The sequence below is a fragment of the Pelophylax lessonae genome, assembly GCF_965119305.1.
Source record: "Pelophylax lessonae genome assembly, chromosome: 3".
Classification (NCBI taxonomy): Eukaryota; Metazoa; Chordata; class Amphibia; order Anura; family Ranidae; genus Pelophylax; species Pelophylax lessonae.
The window spans coordinates 537259178-537278387 of record NC_138770.1 but is presented as its reverse complement, the minus strand read 5'-3'; the positions used below and the strand labels follow the sequence as shown (position 1 = coordinate 537278387).

The following is a 19210-nucleotide window of genomic DNA, read 5'->3' as shown; positions in this document are numbered from 1 at the left end:
ACTTTCAAAAGACTCTTAGACTTACATCTCAAGGATCAGGAGATAAAGGGCTATGTTAGATGATTACAGTCACACACACCTACACAGGTTGAACTGGATGGACTATTGTCTTTATTCAACCTCACCTACTATGTATGTAACTATGTGTGTCCCTAGGGGCGTGATTCTAACTGTGATTGGCTGTGGCTTGAGGTGTAGGAACAGTGATCAACGGTCCTACATAGTAGAACCGTATGATCACTGTTCTTACACAGGGGAGAATGACAGGCGGCTTGTTTACATCAGCCGCCTGCCTTTTTCCCGCTCTAACGGAAGATCGCGAGTGCCCGGCGGACATCGGATCCGCCACGCGCGCGCGCGGGGGGGGGGGGGGGGTGTCCGTGACCGAGCGGGAGCGTGCCCGCTCCCTAGAGCCTCACAGGCTAGTGACGTACCCATACGTCGCTTTGCCTGTGAGGGGCTGACTGCCGCAGTATATGTACTTGCGGCGGTCGGCAAGTGGTTAAGGGGGTAAAACCTTTTGGAGCTGAAGTGGTTAAAGCCCCACCATTTAGAGGAATTCAGGTTATACTGCACTCTACAAGAGTAATTGGCAAACAAAAAATTGTGGGCAATTCAAGCACAGCCCCTCATACTCCCAGCATGCCTCAAATTCTTTTTTTTTTTTTGCTAGTGTTTGTTTTTTGCTAGGGGATTTGACACCTTCACAGCTCTGTAGAAAAAAAATTATAGAAGACTCATTTTGCTAAGAAGGCCAGTCCAGCCCAAGCACCAGGAGCTACCTCGCTATAGCACCACTGGGCACCTTTTCACCGTGGTACAGGTTAATACTGAAGGACAGTTTGTGCCTGCAAGGCAAAGTACCAGCTTTTCAAAGCATTATTAGGAACACTGATTTCTGTTTAGTTCCTATTGTACTTTTATAGTGTCCTCACCCATGGTCATCAACACCAGATACTTGGATTTAGGAGTACCTGAAGCATTGCCTCGTGCTTTGGGCCTAGTTCCATAGCCAACATGTGGCCTCAGCTTGTGTGTACATAAACACAAATGGGACAGTTTTGCTACTATAAGTGACTCTAGCTCATACTTTAACTACTCCCGGGGCATTTACTTGGTATCCTCCTAGGGAAATTAAACCTGCAGTGTAAGTTTCCTGAAGCCTGTAGTTATAGGGTCTACACCATCGAGTCTCACACAGCTTTGTTAGGTGAGGCCGAGTCCCTACAGTGGTGTTTGTGGACTCTATTGCAGTCATTCAAGACTTTGTGGCCTTATTTGCATAATTCCTCATGAGCGTGCTCCAGTACCACACCCTGCAGAATTTATCGAGAGGCCTTAGAACACATTGAGCCACCGGTCACTGTGACCATCTTAAATCTAGATTCAGCATCCCAATGATTTATTTGTCAAGAGGTTGGACACAGCAGGAGCCAATCAGCAGGTCCAGCGGACTTGATGTCTGTCGGCGACTGTTCGGAAAACAGGCAAAATGACATTCTGTAAACAAGGAAGATCGCCGTTCTGTGACAAAGGAAAGCTGTAATGCTGTGTTCTTACAAAGCAGGAACACAGATCTCTGCCTCCCACAGTAAAAGCACCCCAACACAGTTAGCAAGCACTCCCTAGGAACACATTTAACCCTTGATCACCCCTGATGTTAACCCCTTCCCTGTAAGTGTCATTAGTACAGTGACTGCATATTTTTAGTACTGATCACTGTAATAATGTCACTTGTCCCCAAAAAAGTGTAATTGTGTCTGATTTGTCTGGCGCAGTCCCGCTATACGTTGCTGATCGCCGCCATAGCTAGTAAAAAAATAAAATAAATAAAAATGACAATCCTATAGTGTGTACACACTTTTGTGCAAACCAATCAGTATACGCTTACTGTGATTTCTTTTTTTTTTACCATACATATTAGCCTAAATTGATGAAGAATTTTTTAAAAATTTTTATTGGATATGTTTTAATGCAGAAAGTAAGAACTATTGTTTTTTTTTCTTTAAATATATAGCGCAAAAAAAAAAAAAAAAACGCAGAGGTGATCAAATACCATTAAAAGAAAGCTCTATTTGTGGGAGAAAAGGACATACATTTTATTTGGGTACAGCATTGCATGACCGCACAATTGTCATTAAATCACGCAGTACAATATCACAAAAAATGGCCTGGTCATGAAGGGGGGTAATCCTTCCAGAGCTGAAGTGGTTAAAAGTGGTTGCAAACCCTCAAATGTACCCAGTGAAATGACTAGCATTAGGTGATACACAGAGCTGAAACAAATTATCCTACATATGTTGTGTTTACAGCCATTTCTTCTGTAGATTGTTCTGAAAACATATACCGGAAACAAATTTTCCTGGGTTCTAGGAGCATGGTGTGTGGATCTTACGTCTTTACACAGCCAACAGCTCTGAGCCCTTATTAGAAGGAAAGGGCACACTCCCTTGACACAATACGGGGAACAAGCGCAACTGTGGATAACAGCTACAGCTCCCTCTTTTAACCCTTGGTGTTGGGAAAAGCTACCAGAAGTGACTCATGCTGATAACAGAGAAACCAGGCAGCAGAATGAATTACTCTTGGTGCTTTGAAGAGAGAAAAATACACAGTACAGAAGGATGTGCTTTTTGTCATATTTTATGTCTGAGGTTTACAGCCATTTTAAATAGGGCATTTGGGGCTGGTTCTGGAGGGGGACGTGCGCTCATCGAAGTGCATGCAATGCATCAGCGCAGGTTTCTGCGCAAATGGTTGCATCTATGTACGACAATAGCATACATGCCAGGCATGTGTCTTTGCACATGCGCATGTCTGTTCTGGATAGCGCCCTGACTTTTGCCTGAGGATGTGCCCCACTTCTACAAGTGGAGGGGGGCTGTTTTCTGGTATTCCAGAACAGGTGGTTCCCTCTACTTCATGAGATCTCGCCTTTGGCAAGTCTTCTGGGTGGTATTTTGTTTGGACACCATCAAAATACTGCTGCATCTTTATCACTCAATAATGAGTAGGAGTCCCTCCTGCATCAGGAAAAGTAGTCTGATCTCTGCAGTGGACAATACTGTGAGCATTGGCCTCATGCACATCCCCTGGGGAGCGATTTACTGGACAACCATCTTTCTCACCCGGTAGCCTTTGATTACAAAGGAGAATTTCACATTGGTAAAAATGATGCTACCTAACATAAATCTTCAGTTGATAAATATTATACTCTTATGCATAAGCAGCTGAAGTTTTATGTTTGGTAGTGCTGATTTTTTTTCTATGTATATTCAAGCTTGTTGGTGTGTGATGTCCATAGAAGTGAGAGCAGCTATTATTATGTTAGGTGAAGAAGGAGAGGCCCAGGAGTTTTCTCAATAAATTTAGTGCACTTATACATTTGCTTCAGACCTTAGCAGGCCAAGGACATCAGAGGAAGTTCCCGTGTTCCCACACGGGTTCAACAGTCAGAGCACAGTGGTCTCCTGCTGTGGGTATCCCAAATAAGTTTAGGTCCTCCTTCCTTGAAGGACTCTGAGTCATTTGAGAAAGGGCTTCAGGTTTTCTTCCCTTGTTTCGACATTTGAGATGTATGCACTTGGTTATGCAGATAGGTCTCCTGTTCCTTGATCAATGAATACTGGTGTTTTTGTTGCATCTTTGGGTTCAGGACCATCCCTAGACCTATGGCTATGCACCAGGGATTGGCAGAAGTGCTCTTTAGCAAACTCCAAGATCTCTCCAGAGGTATTTCTCACATACCAGGGAGGATTTCAGCTATGGTTAACCACCCCACACCTGGCAAAATTTAACCCGTGGGTTTCCCTGGGAGCACCACCCAGTTTGACAAATGTTTATTTAAAATCACCGGATGTAAAATTGTCAGTGGATGAGCAACCACATCCAATTAAATAGTCGCCACTGCACTCCACAGCTGATGTGGTTACCTGAATACAGTAGTTGAGTGGAGATTCAAGTTGACTGGTGATTGATTTTCTCTCATTAACCTGGAGAAAAGAATATCAAGCGGTGTATGTCATCCTTGAGCTTTTTGGTAGTTTCCAACTCAAGAGTCTGGTACCAGACTCTATATGCCTTGCCTAGCCTTTTGGAGGTGCTTTCTTGCACCCTATACCTTAATTTGTTTGATTCTGTGGGACAAACTTCTGAGCTCTCTGGCAGACTCAGGAGTTACATTCTCTATTGCAGGCTATGTTCTAGCTAATTCAGGATTCTCCTTTATCTGCCCTTAATCTTAGGGAACTATGGGTTATTAAGGCTTAGGGCTTTTTTATACTGACACACTTTTTTCACGACCTGTCTTTGTTTAGGTTTCTCCTGAGGTTTTTTTTTTTTTTAACTCATTCCTTGATCGCTACATTAGTTCCACCTGTTTTGGTGGGTTCAGTATGATCAGCTGTTTCTTTGATTCAGTTCCTGGAGTTCCTCCAGTATGGAGTTATCCCTCCATATGGCTTTGATCCTTTCCTTTCTGGCCTGGAGCATCAGGTTGATTCTGCAGATATTTCTATTGGTCATCACCTGCTTCCACTTTAGGTCAGACGCTCAGCCTCATCAGGTCTCAGATTTGTATAAAGTGTGTGCTACATATGTATTCAAAGTTACAAAAATGTACTTGCGTCCTATAATATTAATTGTAGAGCAAGACATGGGGTTGAGGCACTTGGAATCAAGAAATAGAAAAGCTTTTAAAAAACCGACATATGTCATGTATAACCCGAGGGGAAGGTATTCCTGTTGTGGATTCCTCCAGGTATAGACAGATGACATTAAATGTTCCCAAGGATTCCCGACATGTTTCTCGAGTAACCGCTTCCTCAGGGGAATGGGGAAAAAAGACTAAAAATAAGAAAGATAAAAATATTTACAGTATTAACCCAGTAAAGTGTGTGAACGTACATTTTTAATGTGAAAGTACATATTTAATTACCAAGAACATGATACTGGTAATATGTCCATACAGGACCATATAAATATACAGGTATTTAGAACTAAAATAGAAATACTCTTTTGGAACTATATAGTCAGAAATAATACCAGTGCTACCTTGCACACAGAAATGGTGCCAACCCAGTCAGTGAGAACAGACAGCAAGGCAACGCCTCACGGGCAAGCATGGAGACAATCCCAGAGAGGGGCAAATGGCTCCACTAGGGCTATATAAGTAATAAAAATACAAAAATTTATAATAGAACAGAAATAAATAAAAATTAGAAAAAAAAATGGATAAATACTAGTTATCACCTACCAAATCAAAGAGGTAGGTAATTATAAATATACTGCAGACGGATGGACGCGGTATATGGCAGAAGGTTGATGAAAATGGACTGCATAGATATTATAGTTTGTCATCAATCAACATACATAAAAGATGTAACAAAACAGGAACCAAAGCCAGGAGCCCATATGTCAGTGTTGATGACCTTTTGAGTTCAGATTAAGCCATGTACAGACATTGCCACTGGGCTGAGAGAATATTTCTCCAGAATAAGGCATGTTGATCTAAAATAACAAATAAAATGGGTAAGGAAAAGGTGTAAGTATCATGTTCAACAGAGTAGAAAGAAGAGTGCAGCCAAAATGTTGGCACCATATCTGTGTGCAAGGTAAAACTGTTATTATTTCTGACTATATAGTTCCAAAAGAGCATTTCCTTTTTTTTATTTTTTTTATTTTTAGTTTTATATACATATATATGGTCCTCAATGGACAGATTACCATTATCACGTTCTTGGTAATTAATTATATACTTTCACATTAAAAATCTATGCACACGTTACTGGGTTGATACTGTAAATATTTTTCTTTCATACTTTGTCTTTTTTCCCCATTCACCTGAGGAAGCAGTTACCCGCGAAACATGCTGGGAATCCTGGGGAACATATAATGTCATCTGTCTATACCTGGAGAAATCCACAACATTAATACCTCCCCCTCTGGTTATACATGACATATGTCGGTTTTTTAAAAGCTTTTTTATTTCTTGATGTATTTGATGACTTAGGATTTTTCTTTTTGTTTTGTGTTTTGATATTGATGTATTTTGATGATCAATTCTTTTTCCTCTTTGGGAAAATATTTAATTGATTCTGTATGTAAAAAAGATTTTTGATAATTTTATATTTATCTGTCTGGGTACTGTACTATCAAAATCCCTTCCTCTTTTTGGCCCCCCCCCCCCCCCCAATTCGTTATGCTCTTTTTTTATAAATAATCGGGATGTAGGTACTTTTTGTTTTGTTTTTTCAATTAACTTTTGTATAATATAGCCTGTAGCTCTGTCCATTAGCTTTACATTAAGTAGCTGAATTATTTTAATTTTATTTGAATTCAGTTAAATGAAAAAATACATTTTGTTTTCTAATCCTCCTAAAGACCACTTTTCTGACTGCTTTTGTAACAAGGTATACTGATCAGACTCTTATTTAAAAAGCTTTGCATTACTGAGTAAAAATCTCTTCCATGCGGTGGTAAGCCTCACAATTAACAATACAATGTCAAAGGAATTACTTCTCAACTTCTTTACTCAAGGAATTTTAACTGGAAGCTTTGCAGCAGACATGTTTAAAGACATTGTGACTAAATAAATGTTTAAGGAATAATATGTTTAAAATGTTGCCAAATGATGGTTATTCGTAAAGGTTTTGTAAAGTTTTTATCAGTGGAGACCGCTTTGTCGCTAAGCAAATGAATTGGTATTGGAAAGTCAGTATCTTAAAGCAGATTTACTGCCATGAAAGCTCATTATTTCTGAATGTGTGCAGCTTGACAGATATAGGATTCTGCAATGACAGCTAATGTTCATGCTGACAGATTTCCTACTTTAGGGCACTCTGTGTCAATGTCTGCTATCCTGGCCTTAAAAACAGGCAGCCCTTTTATCGATATGTCAGGGGGGTACTGTAAAAGCCACAAGTTTCTGTCTAGTTCTGCCTTTTAATTTGGGCCTGTTTTCCCTGATGAATACTTAATTGTTTCATGGTAATTTTACAGTATGTTTAAAATTTCTGTAAAGGGGGCTGTTACATTTAATTATAAATACTCGTTACTGCTCTGCTGTTAGCCAATAATTCACCAGTTTATTTGTTATCAAAGTGTTTATTGAAATTTATGCAATATAAAAGAATAACATTTAAGTAAATCTTATACAATGAAGAAGAAATACCGATACCCAGATTTTAATGATATGATGAACATGAGAAATATGAGAGCGATATGATGTTTTTACTGATTTGACATTACATAATGGGTAATCGTTAATAACCTTCAACTGTTAAACATAAACTATGTTTATTAGAGAATTAGTAATATATATTTAGGTAAAACCTGTCTAATCTAAAGGTACCCATATATAGTACTATGCAAAGATTTTAAGCAGCTGTAAAGTAAGAATGCTTTAAATATTTTAATTTATTTTCATCAATTTACAAAATGTAAAGTGAGCAAACAAAAGAAAAATCTAAATCAAATGAATATTTGTGTAGCGTACAATAATCCCCCACGCTTAAATAGAAATAGAAGTATAAATATATGTATTAAAATGCTGCTACTTTTGTTAAATATGTATAAAAGAAGAAATCCAACATGCAACTAATACACAATTACATGTGAAAGAAATCAGTAGCGCAGTTTAATATTCAAAATACTAGATATAAATTCATGATAAAATAGTCCATCTGTATATTTTACAAACAGTGTGAGTAGCTGGATGTAGGAGAGACAGTGGTATCCCGGTGTATAATAGGAGAAACACTTCACACTCCACCACCGATATGTGTCCCCATTCCCGTTGAACTGGCCACTCACCAAAAGAAATTGGCCTCCACTCTCATGGAAAAGGCAAAATCTCTTTAGACAATTGATCCTGATCCCCACGAGATAATGCGGTGCGAGAATAATGTAAAAGGAATACACCTCCACTTTAGTTATACTTTAACACTTGCTCATTCTATATAAGAAGTGTTAAATATCCACATAGATCAGTGGTTCTCAACTCCAGTCCTCAGGACCCACTAACCGGCCACATTTTAAGTATTACCTTGGGGAGATGCAGACTAGAGTACTGCAATCACTGTGCAGCAAATTATATCACCTGTGATGTATTTCAATTATCTTGCAAACCTGGCCTGTTAGTGGGTCCTGAGGACCAGAGTTGAGAACCACTGACATAGATGAATAAAAGTATGTAACAAAGGCATAGCTAGCTTTTTTATTTTAGCGTGGGGTTTCCCCTCAAAATCCATATAAGACACAAAGGGCCTGGTATGGAAATAGGGGGAAACCCCACGCTGTTTTTTTTATATATATATATTTTGGCATGGGGTTCTCTTTCAAGATCCTCAGAGCACAAATCGCATGCCACAAGTTGGATCAGTTAAGATGATCTGACTTCAGTGCTATTAAATGGGCTGAAGTCGGACCCAAGTAGCGCAGGAACCTTTTTAAAGTCGGACCGACTTTTGTTGGACCAGTTAAGACTGCTCTCATAGGGAACCATTGATTTATACACGTATGTCGCATCAGGCCTGAAACAGTCATTAACTGAAACAGAAACAGCTGTGTAGGAGGCTTAAAACTAGGTGAGGAACAGCTAAACTCTGCTACTAAGGTGAGGTTATGGAAGACCGTTTCATGTCACAGGTAATACACCATGGCACGACTGAGCACAGCAACAAGACACAAGGTAGTTATACTGCATCAGCAAAGTCTCTCCCAGGAAAAGATTTCAAAGCAAAGGGGTCTCAAGATGTGCTGTTCAAGCCTCTTTGAAGAAGTACAAAGAATCTGGCAAAGCTGAGGACTGTAGATACAGTGGTCGGCCAAGGAAACCTAATGCAGCAGATGAAAGACACATCTTGTTTACTTCTCTTCAACATAGAACTGCTGGAGATCTTTTGAGGTTTATTAGCACAGAACTGGTGGAAACAAGTGGGACCCAGGTACATCCATCTACTGTAATATAAAATTGTTGAACATCCGCGCTCTCAAAGATTAGCAGCCAGCATTAACCACAATGTGATAAAGAACTATAGACAAAAAAATGCAGCGCTCATAGAATAACATATGGTGTAAATGAATGTCATAGTGAGTTCTATAGTCCACCGACAACACCCTTAGCGTGTGACAGTCCATCTATAAAATGACAGGGACAGTGAAGACCTCCACCACACACAAAGTAGCCAGCTGGCCTCTTACCAGATGGGTATGACCACCGCTCTCACAATGGTCACACAACGCTTGTTGTTATAAAGCTGGATAATCTACCCTGAAAGCCTTCCAATAGGTGCTCCCAATTCAAATGTTGGATCCCAAAGTAGAAGTAGCCAGGCACAATCACTCCCAAAAGTTAAAAAACAGGGGGAAGACCATGGTGATCTACGTTTTCACAGGTGTATGTTTATTAAAAGTAAAATGCACTCACCAGATACATCATCATAAAACAGCCTTGAATCAATAAAACCACTGTAGCAGTAAAGCACTTCCAGCTTGTGACGTCGAACCAACTGTGCTGAAGCTCCGCCTACATGTTTCGCAGGCAACTGCGTCATCAGGGGGGGTCAACGTGGAAACAAGGCTAAGTGACTCAAACTATGCACAAAAACATAGGAACTGGGGGGCAAAAAAATAGCACGTGTTCTGGACTGATGAGTGAAATATCTAGCTATAGCAGGAGGCAGTTTGTTCAATGAAAGGCTGGAGAGTATTACAATAATGAGTGTCTGAAGGCAACAGTGAAGCATGGAGGAGGTTCCTGGCAAGTTTGAGTCTGCATTTCTACACGTAGAGTTGGACATTTGGCCAGGATTAATGGTGTTCTCAATGCTGAGAATTACAGGTAGATGCTTATCCATCATGCCATACCATTTGGGAGGAATTTAATTGGTCCCAAATTAACCACTTGCCACCCAAGCCAATTCTGACACCTCTATCTACATGTAAAAATCATAATTTTTTTGATAGAAAATTACTCAGAACCTCCAAGAATTATATATATTTAGCAGAGACCCTAGGGAATAAAAGGAGGTCATTACATATTTTTATGTCACACGGTATTTGCACAGCAATTTTTTTCAAGTATATTTTCTTGGAAAAAAAAAACATTCATGAATTAACCGCTTACCGACCGCCCACCGCAGATGTACGTCATCACTTTGATGCTAAATACCGGGATTATGGCAGCAGATAGCTGCCAATACCTGGTATTTTTTAAATAAGGCGGGTGATCGGCTTTTAGGTAAGGGTGGTCCCAGCGGCAGGATCACCCTTACAGTGCGGCGGAAGAGGTACCCCCTCCCACCGCATCCCGGCCGTTTTCCCTGCTTACCGTACCCGTCGGCAGCAGGGAAAACGATCCGGTCCTGGATCCTCTTAGACAGGAAGTCGAGTGAGGGCAGGATGGCCCTTACTTGACTCTATGGTCTTGGAGGACCGGAGCGAAGTCAAACGTCCTTGCCTAGCAACCGGCTTAAAAAATTAAAGCGCCCTGTCCCCGTTAGCTCGCACGCAGAAGCGTCCGTATACGCAAGTCCCACCCACATATGTAAACGGTGTTCAAACCACACATGTGAGGTATCGCCGCGATCGTTAGAGCGAGAGCAACAATTTGAGACCTAGACCTCCTTTGTAACTCTAAGCTGGTAACCTAATAGAAATTTTTAAAGTGTCGCCTATGGGGATTAAGTTCCAAAATTTGTCGCCATTCCGCGAGCATGCACAGTTTTGAAGCATGACACGTTGGATATCTATTTACTTGGTGTAACATTATCTTTCACATTATGGAAAAAAATTGGGCTAACTTTATTGTTTTCTTGTTTTTTAATTAAAAAAAGTGATTTTTTTTCCCAAACAAATTGCGTTTGGAAGACTGCTGCGCAAATACGGTGTGATAAAAAATATTGCAACGATCTCCATTTTATTCTATAGAGTCTCTGAAAAAAAAATATATAATGTTTGGGGGTTCTAAGTAGTTTTCTAGCAAAAAAAATGATTTTAGCCTGTAAACACCAAGTGTCAAAAATAGGCCTGGTCTTAAAGTGGTTAAAGATAAAAAACAAAACCCGATATTTACCCCAATTTTTTTATAATGTGAAAGATGATGTTACGCTGAGTAAACCCATACCTAACATGTCATGCTTTAAAATTGCACACACTCGTGAAATGGCACCAAACATCGATACCTAAAAAGCTCCATAGGCTACGCTTTAGATTTTTTTTTTTTTATAGGTTACCAGTTTAGAGGTACAGAAGAGGTCTAGCACAAGAATTATTGCTCTCACTCAAACGATCGCGACGAAACTTCACATGTGTGGTTTGAATGCCGTTTACATGTGGGCGCAACCTATGTATGCGTTCGCTTCTGCGTGCAAGCACAAGAGGACGGGGGCACTTTAAAAAAAAATCTTTTTCATTATTTTATTTTATTTTTTTATTACACTTTCCCTTTCAATTATTAATTTTTTTAACGCTTTTTTCCTATTACAAGGAATGTAAACATCCCTTGTAATAGGAATAGCATATGACAGGTCCTCTGTACAGAGGGATCTGAGGTCTATAAGTCCCCAAATCTCTCCTCTGTGCTGAAAAGCCTGGGATTAAAAACAAAAAATACATCTTCGGCTTCCCAGCAAAAAAAAATAAAAATATGGCAGTGTTTACATCTGCCAGCGCTATTATAACATGGCTTCTGGCATCCGAGGGTGATTGGGATGGCCGGGGTCCATCTGGTCCCTGGCCAGCTCTATGGTAAAACCTGCCGCCTCTGACAGATTCATTCTCCAGCTCCCCGATCACATGGGTGAGCCAGAAGGGCAGCGGGAGGGGGAGAAGGGGCATCCCTTCCCTGCCATCTGTAAAAGCAGCCAAACAGCCGCAAAGATTTATTTTACATTGCAGGGAATCGCCTGCTGAAACAAAAGGATATCTGGATGATGCCTGAAGCTGCAGGCATTACTCAGCACCACTTCCAAGTCCCTGACATCATTTGACATCAACCCGGGGGAAGTGGTTAATTCTGCAGCAGGACAACGACCCCAAACATACAGGAAATGTCATGAAGAACTATCTTCAGCGTAAAGAAGAACAAGGAGTCCTTGAAGTAATGGTTTGGTCTCCATAGAGCCCTGATCTCAACATCATCGCATCTGTCTGGCATTAGGAGGATTTAAGGCAGCCTACATCCACAGAAGATCTGTGGTCATTTCTCCAAGATGCTTGGAACAACCTACCTGCCGAGTTATTTCAAAAACTGTGTGCAAGTGTACCTAGAAGAAATAATGCTGTTTTGAAGGCAAAGGGTGGTCACTCCAAACATTGATTTGATTTGGATTTCTCTTCGATTCATTTACTTTTCCATTTTGTTAATTAGTTAATTTTTTTTTTTTATCATTAACATTTCTATTTCTGAAAGTTTTCTAATTTACAGCATGTTTTCACACCTGCCTAAAAAGTTTGCACAGGACTGTACATAAAATTATAGTTATTTATTGCCTAATGTGGAAATTTTTAGGTCCTCCACAATAATGATAGAGACCCTCTAGCTGAGCTATCTTTAAAGGGAGAATGGGGTCTTGTCTTTGGATTTTTCTATTTGAATGCTAATTCTCCCCCACATTACAGAGAGAGGCTTTCCCACAAAAAAGTCTGCTCTGTGTGTATGCTAAAGATCATTCGCCTACTGTATGACCAGCCTCCATCTCATATCCACTAATGAGGTACCATTGATAACTACTGTACTAGAAAACTTTGTTCAATTGTTATTGTTCTACTTTGAGAAACTGGCACTGGAGATGGATGCTGAGCACCTTTTTTTTTTTCATTGGTTACAGACCTTTTTGAGGTGACCATTCCTCAGACGTCACTGGTAGATTTCGGTGCCCAAGAATGGTTGGATGGTACCTGCACATCCAGGCGCTCCTTTATTTATTTTTGGACACCCTGAAGCAATGCTGTGCCCTGACCAGGGTAATGCCAACTGCTACCCTGATGCTAATGACTGTACAAATGTATCCTTGAATGTAGGATTACACAGCTCCTAACTTTTTGCTATGTGAACTTGGCATGGCACTGTCACAGCACTACGGGCACTGCCATGTTGGATTCTGCAAGGAGAACACGGTTTGCTTTATCATATCAATTCTGTAAACCAGGAATTTTATACTGAAATGATACACTGGGCCCATCTGAGGTTATTAAATCTTGAAGAGTGGGCCACACTTATTTTAAGTCCACACTCAAATATTTTCTGCTAGAGTGATAAAAAATGTGTTTTCAATAGCAAATGGAGCTGAGGAGCTGGATTTCTCTTGAACCCTGCTAGACAGTGCTGGAGAGGGTGCGAGGAACTGAGAATTTACATACTTTTTCTAAGCTCCTACAGATAAAGTATTGTGCTGTCAATTTAAATGGCTCTGGGTGTGTTTATCCACTGACTGGGCTTTCAATCTTGGCAACATTTAAAGCGAGCTAAAGGCAATAATTTCTCTAACAGTCTGGGTCCCTTGCTGGTGCTGGTTTTTGAGCACCTCTATTGGCCAATGTGGCATGTACACGAGTCAGTCATCCTGGCACACAGGAACTATTACGGCCATGTAAGCTGAGCTGCATATGTACAGCTCAGTTTACATGCCACAGAAGGCTGTGAACAGGCAGCTAGGTATATTTTATCACTGAAGAGACATTGCATGCGTTTATTTTTGCAGTAATAGCTTGCCTGCTCACAGTTTGTTCTAAAGTATTCAGCTCTGCTTTAAGCAGCTACAGTAGCAGCCAGGGTGACAATGACCAGGGAAAAGCAGTGTCACCCTTGCAAAAGAAGTGCCTATCCATTGGTTTTACAGAAAGTATCAACAGGTATTTACAAGATGTTCAATAGAGAGAGTCAAGTCTTCTAGACATGGGCAACCTACTGTACATCAAATATGTTACTTTATAGTTTGATCATAGTTCTGCTTTAATTCCAGAAAAAATATTTTTAAATTCCAATATTTTTTATTAAAGTTTTGCAAAAAGTAAACAAAGTGTACAACAGTGCAATTTACACCCATAAGGCTTAATCATATATCTCAAAGATAGCATAACATCCCATAATATAAATCAAGGCACAACTGATACAGATATATCCGGTGTAAAATAAAAAAACAAAAAAAAATGCAACAGAAACAGAATAATACTAGGAATGGCAGCCTGAATCGGCCGCCAGGTTGGCCAGGGGCCCGAGCCCCCCCCTCCGGCTCCCCACAAGGGAACACGCTGCGCTCTAGGAGGGAGGAGGCCCCAGACCCCCGGCCCTCGCCCCCCTCCCTAAACTGAGGGGGGGCACCGGCTCTCCGGCTGTGCACTGTAATGAGTAAGAACGATAAAGCAGGGAGAGAGAAGAGAAAAAAAACAAACAAGAAGAGAGAGGAAAAAAAAGAAGGGGAACAAGACAAAAATAGAAAAGGTAGAAGTGAGCAAAGAGAAGGGAAGCAAAGGGTGAAAGAAGGGGAAGAGAGAAGGGGGTTAAGTGGTCCACTAGGGACCAAGCAATAGCAATGAAAGAGATGGAAGGAGAATTAGTAGCGGTGGGTCAAAAAGGTAGGGGGGTGTCCGCGCCCAGGCCCGTCCACCCTCAGTAGGTTACCTCGCTTACCCCAGCTCCCATGTGGGCCAATAGCACTCCCCCTTGAAAAAATATTTTTAGCACTTTAAGTGATAATTGTTAAATACATCATTCTATTCTAGAAAAAAAGTATTTAGTTTCAAAATGATGTACAGAAGTGTAGCCGTTATCGATTGTATAACATCTGGGGCTTGTTTAGGCCACAAAGGAGAAGTGAAATGAAGTTTCAAGGCTTTGCCCAATCAGAACTGGCCAGCATTTGGACAGGGTGTGGACAATAAAGGCTACTCAATATATATTTAGGCACCTCTAGATGTCTGGTCTTCAAAAGTGCTAGCAGCTTCTTTTTCTATGTTTATATATTATTTTATATTCAGATTTGTTTTGGGCTGTCAGCTCAGTTAAGCCACTTCCCTGTTTTTTTGTCATTAGCAGTTGCTGAAAATACAACCTAATTAGTGGTTTAATAAGTAGCCATCTTGTTAAACAGAAAAATCTACATTGCACATGTCACATTTTGTTACCAGTATAATACTGTACACATTCTGTGAAACCATGAATTATAAATCTTTAAGTAGACTGAATAGCTGGATCATCAGATCAATGGATCGGTAACAAAACTTGAGCTAGCACCCGGAGGCATACAATCGGAGATTCCTGTCATAGCTGTAGTGAAACCATGAACCAGTTGTTTGAATAAACTATGGTCCAGTTATGTTATTGTTAAAGGCATGCCACTTCTTAATGCTGATTTTTCAGAATTTGACTCACAAACAGACAAAATTATTAAAATGTTATAAATAAAAGTCAGCCTGTCATATTCCATAAAAGCAATTGTCTCTTGGTAGGGAGAAACTGGAATAGGTTCTACCACAAAAACTGATATATTTCTAAACAATTTTCTTGGTTATCCTACAGTTGCTTCCAATATTTTGCAAACCTTCGTTTTCTGCATAACTTGTGTTTCTATTAGGTTGTTAACAAAGGCCTAACCATTGTTCTAATAGCAGATCAATTAAAATCTGGTCCACTAGTCTATTTGCACGATTATTTATGCTTGCAACTTGGCAGATGGCAAACAAATATGGTAGAATTTCTCTAAAGAAATGTCAGTCTTCTCTGTCTGATCCTTGTTTAACTAGATTCTTAGCCAAGGTGTTATTTGTTTAGCTTGACACAGGTCTCAAAATTGGAGTTGCATGACGCTGCTATGTGGTGTATACTTTATTGCCATGCCTTCACGTTTGTTATGACCCTGCTTGTTAGCTTGTTAAGTGGACCTAAGACCCTTTCACACAGGGCAGATTTGGTTCTGATCAGCAGAGGGTCACTTTACAGATCCCTTGCTGATCGGAGCAGAGCAGCCAGATGACACATCTGTGTCCGCTCAGTATCTGCAGAGCGGAGGCAGACTGAGCCCCCTCAGCTCTACGGATTCCACTGTCCGTTAACACCTAACTGCTCTCCAATCCGCTACTCCTAAGTGGAAGAGGACAGATCCCATTCTGTTTTTTGTAGTAGACCCGATCAGACCCGGACCCATAGGGGTGAATGGACCTTGCGATCATGTCTGCCTGAAAAACTGACAGGTGAATCTGATCAGAACTGTGGTCTGAAAGGGGTCTAAAGGCGAAATGTAAACAATGCAAAGTCCCACAGGATGCCCCCAAAAATTGCCAAAAAGAATGTGCAATAAGTATTGCCTACACATGCCTGGTTCACAAGCCTTTACCTAATAACAATCTAAGGTTGGACAGATCAGGGGGAGAAAGCGTTTAGAATGCCTGTTACGCAATTTACCTTTGGCTATATGTAACCACCAAGGGACTTTGCAAGGTTCAGTTTTTTACATTAGGTCTGTTTTACTATAGACCATGATCACTGGTATTTCCTTCTTTCTTCCCCTAAACTGTTGAAAACTAGAATTCTATGACTGATGAAACTGGTATGCTGTTTTTTTTTTTTTTTTTAAACGTCAAGATCGAATATTAAATTTACTACAGGAACTATTCTCTGCAACTAATATAGCAGAAAGGACCAAAGTGATTTTGGGTAGCGTAGAACTGTTTCAGACAAGAAGTTCATTGGATAATTGGATGTGAACGGGCACATATTTGTTTACATCCACCTGCCTATAGACCTAAATTTAACTTCGTCAGGTCCAAATAACAAACGGACAGGCGGATCTGAACAGATTGCCTGTATTAAAGGGTCCTAAGACTTAGACATGATTGAGGCCAGAGGTCAGCAAAGAATGCCCATATAATTGTTATGTGACAAGTGTACTTTTTTATTAAGCTATACATAAAAGCCAGGAATTTCATAAAGTCCAAATACACAGATATGACAGATATTCTTCCCCCTCAGTCATGACTGATTTTCTTATTCAGCATTACAGCCTTGACTTCAACTTGCCTTTTGTCCAGTCTGCAATTACAGTACAAATGAGCAAAGCATTCAGCAAACTTCAGTTGAATTGTCCGTACCATTTCCTTGAGATATCATTAATACTGGGGTGGGATGGTCACACCATTGCTTTACGATAAAATCAAGCAGCAAGCTTGTTCCAGATATAATTATTTTCTTGTTTTTCAGTGACCCTTCTAGTAGGCCAAGCATCAATTCACATAAAAAGTAGAGAGGGCAGTGGAATTTGAAGTATAGAGAAGTTTTGTTTTATGTTGTGGCTTATGTAATGTTGAAACAGAAAACTTATTTTGCCTCTGCAAAAATGGAGAACATCAGTTATGTTTAGAGCCTATATTTCATGGGTTCCAAGATAGCTGCAGCTTCTACAGTCCCATGTTTTTATGATCTGGCAAACTAAGCCATCTGCACATTTACTTAAAAGGCAACACATATTGTATGGAGAGGCTGCACACCCCAATGTGTCAAAGGAGAAAAGGAAAAGGCCCCCCAGGGGTTTTTTTAGCAGCAAAAATTAACGTGAATATAAATGTATAAAACGTTTTTAAACTGTATTGAAAAAGTTGTAAGTGATAAATAAAATTCTTAAAAGTGCAAAAAGCGTAAGATATGAGCTCTGGTTACAATTTCATATCAATTCACGAAACATCGCTTTAGATAAATGACAAAACACATGGTCATCACATCCAGAACAGAAGGAACCCTGATGCGTTTCGACCTCTGTTGTAAGGTCTTCCTCAGGGGGTATGTGATGTCTATAGAAAACATTGTATAATTAGAAATATGATCACATCAAATATAGTACAGTCATTTCCAGTATAATTAATCTCATAAATGTAAAAAACTTTACCCTAGTGATATGTAGCTAGCAACCAGGAGCTAATTCCATGGCTAGACGGATCCTCCCAAAGGTAGAAGGGTTTCCCATGTGAACATCATATTTCTAATTATACAATGTTCTCTATAGACATCACATACCCCCTGAGGAAGACCTTACAACAGAGGTCAAATCACGGTGAAACGGATTGATGTCACAGAATTTATGGACACCCATGCTTGAGCACTTGCACCTTTGAATCGTTGAATTATACAGTCATTAAGGACTCTTTTTGACCATTTTGAGCACTACAGTCACCTAATTTTTTGGACTTTATTATATGTGATCAGTCACTATATATTATTTGTCTGCATTTGAACATTTATTGTATTTATTTATCTATTCGCTATTTATTTCTAATTTATGCAGTCACTAATTTAATATTGGGGCACATAGTACTTTATTTATAAGATAGTAAGTTATTAATCTTCTTTAGCAAAAAGTATTTAGCAAGCACTGTAGTTAGCTCTTTGACCTAAGAGCTAAATATTTGCAGAGGTCGAAACGCGTTGGTGTTTCTTCTGTTCTGGATGTGATAATCATGTGTTTTTGTCCTTTATCTGTAGCTATGTGCACGAATTGATATGAAATTGTAACCAGAGCTCATATCTTACGCTTTTTGCACTTTAAAGAATTTTATTTATCACTTACTACTTTTTCAATAAAGATTAAAAACTTTTTATACGTTTATAGTCACGTTGATTTTTGCTGCTTGCTCCTTTTTCATTGCATAAATATAAATCATAAAGTCTTAACAGTATATTAGACTTCTATTTTCAAAAAAGTTAGATTGCATTTAGAGCTTCACATTCTTTTTTTTCCTCACCTCCTTCCTGTTAGCTATATCTACTCTTAGAGCAGTTTTTCTTAGGTGTAAGAATTCTCACATACATATACTAGTGTGTGTTGTTTTATAGCATTGGATATGCAAGACATCACAAAAGGTGGGTTATGATGTCACTGTGTTCTTGGGCTATTTGGTTAGGTTCCATAAATGTGAAAGTATCAATAAAAGTGTAAAAGCCTCTTATAGACCCTTAATTTATTAATGAATGAAGGAATGGCAAAACTGTATTTATTATGACTTTCTTGTGAGAGTAGACATAATTTAAAAAAAAGGGTCTTTCCTTAAAGTGATAGTTGACTGACGCGTGCATGCAGTGACTACAAGGACCCTCAGGCAAAGATGTCAGTTTTTGTCCCTCCCCACACACTGAAAGGAATTTATCAGAACTGTAGCAGCTGGAATCAAGAGCAGATGTGCATGGCCACCACTCAGCTTCTATATTTGATTTTCAAAGCTT

General features: G+C 39.7%; 1 protein-coding gene across 1 annotated transcript in view; it reads left to right on the top strand.

The window, feature by feature from the left end:
- The window catches only part of SCAF8 (SR-related CTD associated factor 8), a gene marked incomplete at its 5' end in the record, with an annotated part of 194012 nt that extends 180801 nt beyond the window's left edge, over positions 1-13211 (top strand). The window contains 1 exon segment of the mRNA XM_082249133.1: positions 12831-13211.
- Positions 13212-19210: the final 5999 nt, after the last annotated feature.